Genomic DNA, 5,577 nt, shown 5'->3' with positions numbered 1-5,577 from the left:
CATAAATAAACAGTGCACTCTAATCCAAGCTCTGGTTCACTCCTATTAATTTTAGGCAGTAGCCTTCACTCATGCTGATAGAGAATTCAACAGGAATTTTTTCTTAAATTAAGTAGAACGTGAATCAGGACCAGGAAAATCCCAGTTGCTAGAATTTAGAGTTATTTTTTCAGGTTTGTTTATTTATTTGAAAGGCAGAATGACAACGAGAGAGTGAGAGCGAGAGACTGAGAGAGAGAGAGAGAGAGGTCTTCCATCTGCTGACTCCCTCCAAATGCCGGGGCTAGGTCAGTTTGAAGCCAGGAGCTTGGAACTGCTTCTAGATCTACCACGTGGAAAGCAGACACCCAAGTTTTTGAGCCATCATCTTCTGCCTCCCAGGAACATTAGCAAGAACCTGGATGGGAGGTATACAGTAGCCTGGATTCAAACCTGGCACTTTGGTATGGGATGTGGGTGCCCTGGGTGGCAGTCCAATCTGCTGTGCCACAATGCCTACCTTTGGAATTGAGAGTTCTTAGAAGACTCAACTAAGATTTCAGACTGAGGTACTAGCAAGGACCAAGGATAACAGGAATAGCCAGGTAATGAGAAATATAGAAAAGAGATCAGACCTATATAATGTCTAATACAATCAGATCATCATCCAACTTGTGGTTTAAGAGAGCTATGGATTGCTACTTCACCATGGGAAGGAGAACGTAATGAATTAATCAGTTTTGGATTATGGAAATGAAATTGATAAATTAGAAAAGATTAAGGATACATATAATTGTGATTATGTCAATCACTCATTTATTTTTTGCGTATTAGAGAAATTATTTTGGTTTTAATGACAAAGATAGCACCTGTTCAAAAACTCAACAGACAGACATTAGTGTAGTGCTTAAGGTGCCCATGTCCCATATTGCAGCGGCTAGATTTGATTCCTGGGTATAATTCCTTACTCCAGCTTCCTGCTAATGCAGATCAAAGGAAGCAGCCCTGATGGCACAAGTGATTGTGTTCGAGTCATACGTGTGGGAGACATGGATTAAATTGCCAGTCTTAAATGGGGAAACTGCTAGCATTGAAGAGTGAACCAATGGGTGAGAGCTCTCTGTCTCTCAGATGAATTTAAAACTTTAAAAAAAATGTTCATAGGGTAAAAGATGATATTCAGAGAAAGTCCCCATCTCCTTTATGGGGATATTCATAATTAATGTTATTCTTTCCTTGTGAAATTTTTTCCATGAGTTTCATTTCAAAATTGTTTGCACATGGAAAAATCTGTGGTTCACACAGCTTTCTGATCTTTTTGCCAAACAATATCTCTTAGAAACTATTACATGTCAATGCATACAAAACTGTTTCATTATATTTTAAATTAAAAATTTTAACAGACATATAAAAGTTGCACATACTTATGTGATATGATGTGATATTCCTTTACATACATACATTGTGAAATGTCCAATAAGGGTAAATATATTTATTTCATCAAGCATTTAACATCTCTTTGTAGTGAAAACATTGAAAATTCTCTTATAGTTTTTCTCTAGAAAAATATACAGTACGTTAACATCATCCATAGTCACCCTACTGAGTAATTGATTCCCAGCACTTCTTACTCCTATCGAGATATAACCTAGTACCCATCATCCACATTTCTCAGTCCCTCACCCCCTTCCCCTTCCCAGTTCTGGTAACCACCATTATTATTTTTAACTTCTAAGAGATCACCTTATTTTTAGATTCTGCATATGAGTGAGATTGTGTTACTTATCTTTCTGTGCTTAGCTTGTTTCACTTAAAATAATGATCTCCAGTTCTATAAATGTCTTTACAAATGACAAGATTTCTTCCTTTTTATGACTGAGTAGTATTCTACTGTGTATATGCATCACATTTTCTTTATCCATTCATCAGTGTATAGAAATTTAAGAGAGGGGGCGTGGCTGGCTGGCGGCGGCGGCGGTGGCAGCAGCAGGAGCCGAGTTCTCAGGTGCACCTGTGGGGCAGCGCCAGCACCCTCCTGGCGGTGAGAGACACCTCCCACCCACTCCAGAGGCTCAGGGCCACGCTCGGCTGTCTCAGTCTCCGTCCCACGCTCCGCTCCCTGCCCAAAGCGAGGAGGCTGGCTGGGGAGGTTGAGTGGCCGGAGCTGAGGGCGCTGAGGGCTCTGGGCGGCCACAACGACGGCGTTGATAGCGGCGATAGCGACGGCCTCAGCAGGCGGGGAAGATGAAAGGCAGCCGGATCGAGCTGGGAGATGTGACACCACACAATATTAAACAGTTGAAGAGGTTGAACCAAGTTATCTTTCCAGTCAGCTACAATGACAAGTTCTACAAGGACGCGCTGGAGGTTGGAGAGCTAGCAAAACTGCCTATTTCAATGATATTTGCTATAGGTGCAGTATGCTGTAGGGTGGATCATTCACAGAATCAGGAGAGGCTTTACATCATGACACTAGGATGTCTGGCACCTTACCGAAGGCTAGGAATAGGGACGAAAATGCTAAATCACTTCTTAAACATCTGTGAAAAAGATGAAGCTTTTGACATTTTATCTGCATGTGCAGATCAGCAATGAATCGGCAATTAACTTCTACAGGAAATTTGGCATTGCGATTATTGAGACAAAGAACTACTGTAAGAGGATAGAGCAAGCAGATGATCACGTGCTACAGAAAAACCTCAAAGTCCCTTCCAGTCAGAATGCAGACGTGCAAAAGACAGACAACTGAACAAATTACAAATGAACTTTCTTGCACTTGCTTGTCACCAAATAAAAGAAAGTCCCATTGATCCCCCCCCCCTTCTTTTAAAGCTTTCTTCCTTCCTTGTTCTTGTTTCTCCTCCTTTCTTTCCTTCTAGAATTTTCATTCTTTCAAGGACTTTCAAAAATAATCATGTTTGGATTGTTTTAGTTCTCTTATTTTTTGTGACGTAGTTTGATTGAAGGAAAGAGAAGGTAGATATGTATAGTTTCACAGTTAAGATATATGGTCCCAAAAATTTGGGTGTCAAATAATTCCAAATTTTTTAGCTGATTTTTTTAATGTCCTGCTTTCACATTGAAGGTCAGAGCCTACAAAACCTTTCATTTCAAAAGACAAAAAGAAGCAGCAGCAATATCTTGTTCTCTAATTCATAGACAAGTTTAGTGTGTTTGTGGTACTTTGAATTTTTAAAGACTATTTGTGGGATTAATCCCTTGACATTGCCTTCACTCCACCTTTAGTCCTTCCTTCTGAGCACTCTCAGGAGTTGAACCATTGTTATCCTTGTTAGAAGTACTAAGTTTATTTTGGTTTCTCAAGAAATTTATTTCTTCTCTTGTTGGTGGATGGGGCAGTTTGGGTAGGTAGTGTATACTTTGGTTTAAGTATTTGAAGTAAACTGCTTTTTTGTTAATGAGTAGGCTTGTTGGCAGGTTTGTTTTTCCTGCTGTTGATCATTACTAGTGGCATTAACTCTGAGAGTTGGGCTGGTGAGATTAATTTTTTTTAATATCCCAACTAGAAATATGGCCTTTATCTGACCTAAAGAAGTTTGTTGTGATTTAAGTTTTTTCTCCTCTTATTTTTCTTCAGTAAACCCAGTAATAGTTTCATATTAAAAATGGAATTGATGTCCTTATAGGTCAATGCCCTTACATAATCCTGAAGCAGATGTTTCTTCTTGGACATATTAAAAAATAACCTAAAAGGAAGCATAGATGTACTTGTGGCACAATAAGTACATTTAATGTTGACTATGCAGGCTGTTAAAAGTGTGACCATCAGTCATTTGCTAATACAGGTAAGAATATCTAGACAGTATTTTTGAGAATAACATAGCTGTGCTATTCCTTATCTGTTGGAGAACATCTCAGATTTGCTTAGATTCTGTGCCTATGTATTTTGAATTGAAGAACTTTGGGTAAGGGGAGTTGTTAAACATAGTGCTTCTATTCTTGGAAAAGTAGAAGTACAAAGTGTTAATAATGCAGATATCACTGTGACCTCTTCTACTGATATCACTGGTTTATGTCAGGTAGTTTTCTGGCACTTAGAGAGTGACTTTGACAGACTGATGACTTTTGTGAGATAGGAAATATCTGAAATATTCATATTTTCCTCCCACAGTCCAATCTCCAATATTTAGAACAGATTTCCAGTACTGATGACCCAAAAAACGCTCTCATTAAACTTTAAAACCGTTTACAGGGCTTGGACTTAAGTGGAATATTGATTCATAATACTTATCCTGTTATGTAAATACTGATATGAGGTTTCATCTCCAGATATGTTAAATGACAATAATTATGCAAAGTGTTTATGTACACTTTATAATGTTAAGATTTTGTTTGAGAATGTGAAAGTACAAAGTACAATAGACTTTGCCAGACTTAACTGAGTGCCAAGAATAATACAGAAAAGAAAGATAATTGATGAGTGAGTTTATAGGGTTCTAAACTCCAGATAGTTAAGTGTAGAAAAGACCATACTGGTTTTTAGGGTATCAGTTTCTTAAACGTTTAAACAGTCCAAATCTAAGGTTAGAAGAAAAGTTTAGTAGTTAAGCACCTTTATCTTCACGGATTAGTTTCAGCTTGGCCTTACCAAGAAAAGAGTGCTTGAGTCACAGAAGGCATAATTAGTTTGAAGAACTCAGCCTTTTTGTAAACTTCCAGATATCAATATAGATTTTGATATATAAATGACACTGCCTCTGTTTCTACAACCATTTCACCTGAACTGTCTAATCAGTCCTATGAATGTTTCCCTAAATGTTGTTATTGAGAAACCGAATAGCTGCCTCATTATTAAGTACATGTTATTTAAGGAAGAAAAAAATTTTGAATTGAGTGTTTAGGATCCCTATCATTATAGAATTTCTTTTTCCACGCTAGTCAGTGCCTTAATCTAAATTGTAAATATTTGTAAAGGGTTAATCTTCCTACATCAAACTTATAGAGGAAGAAGAAGTGGAACAGGTAGAAGCTAGGTCTAGTTCATATGCCTATGAATCAGTAAAGACTAATGAAATGTCCCATGTTGATTTGGTTATTTTGATATGTAGAAAAAATTATTTTTTTTCTTTTCCATTTTTTATTTATATAAAGTGAACAAATTTTATATATTCCATATATACAGAGTTAGGAGTGATACTTCCCACACTACCCTCCCTCCAGCCCATGTTGCCACCCTCTCTCATTCTTCCTTCCTTATTCTTTAATTTTTACAGTGACATACCTGCGATTTATTTATAATCATACAATTAACCCTCCAGTAAGTAAAGAATAATCAACTCTCAAAATATCAATTTTGCTCATACATTACATTTTTTTGTACTCTTACCACAGATCAAGGAAAATATGAGGTTTGTCTTTGGGACTGACATATTTCACTAAGTATGGTGGTTTCCAGTTGCATTCATTTTGTTGCAAAAGACCCAAAGGAAATGAAATCAACACATGAAGGCGTTATCTGTACCCCCATGTTTCAGCTCAATTCACAATAGCTAAGGTATAGCTTTATTTTCATTGTTCATTTCTTCATGCCTTCTATTGCTTCAAAATAAACATGTCATTTATCATCAGTGTCTGATA

The 5,577-nt window shown here is 37.3% G+C and overlaps 1 pseudogene; it reads left to right on the top strand.

The window, feature by feature from the left end:
- The first annotated feature begins 2,070 nt into the window (after positions 1 to 2,070).
- LOC100347826 (N-alpha-acetyltransferase 50 pseudogene) lies at positions 2,071 to 2,728 on the top strand (annotated as a pseudogene).
- The last annotated feature ends 2,849 nt before the right edge of the window (positions 2,729 to 5,577 follow it).

This window comes from Oryctolagus cuniculus, chromosome 14 (genome assembly GCF_051225735.1).
Source record: "Oryctolagus cuniculus isolate XC-2025 breed Fujian yellow rabbit chromosome 14, ASM5122573v1, whole genome shotgun sequence".
Taxonomy (NCBI): domain Eukaryota; kingdom Metazoa; phylum Chordata; class Mammalia; order Lagomorpha; family Leporidae; genus Oryctolagus; species Oryctolagus cuniculus.
The sequence above is the reverse complement of the archived record's forward strand: the minus strand, read 5'-3'. Positions and strand labels throughout refer to the sequence as shown.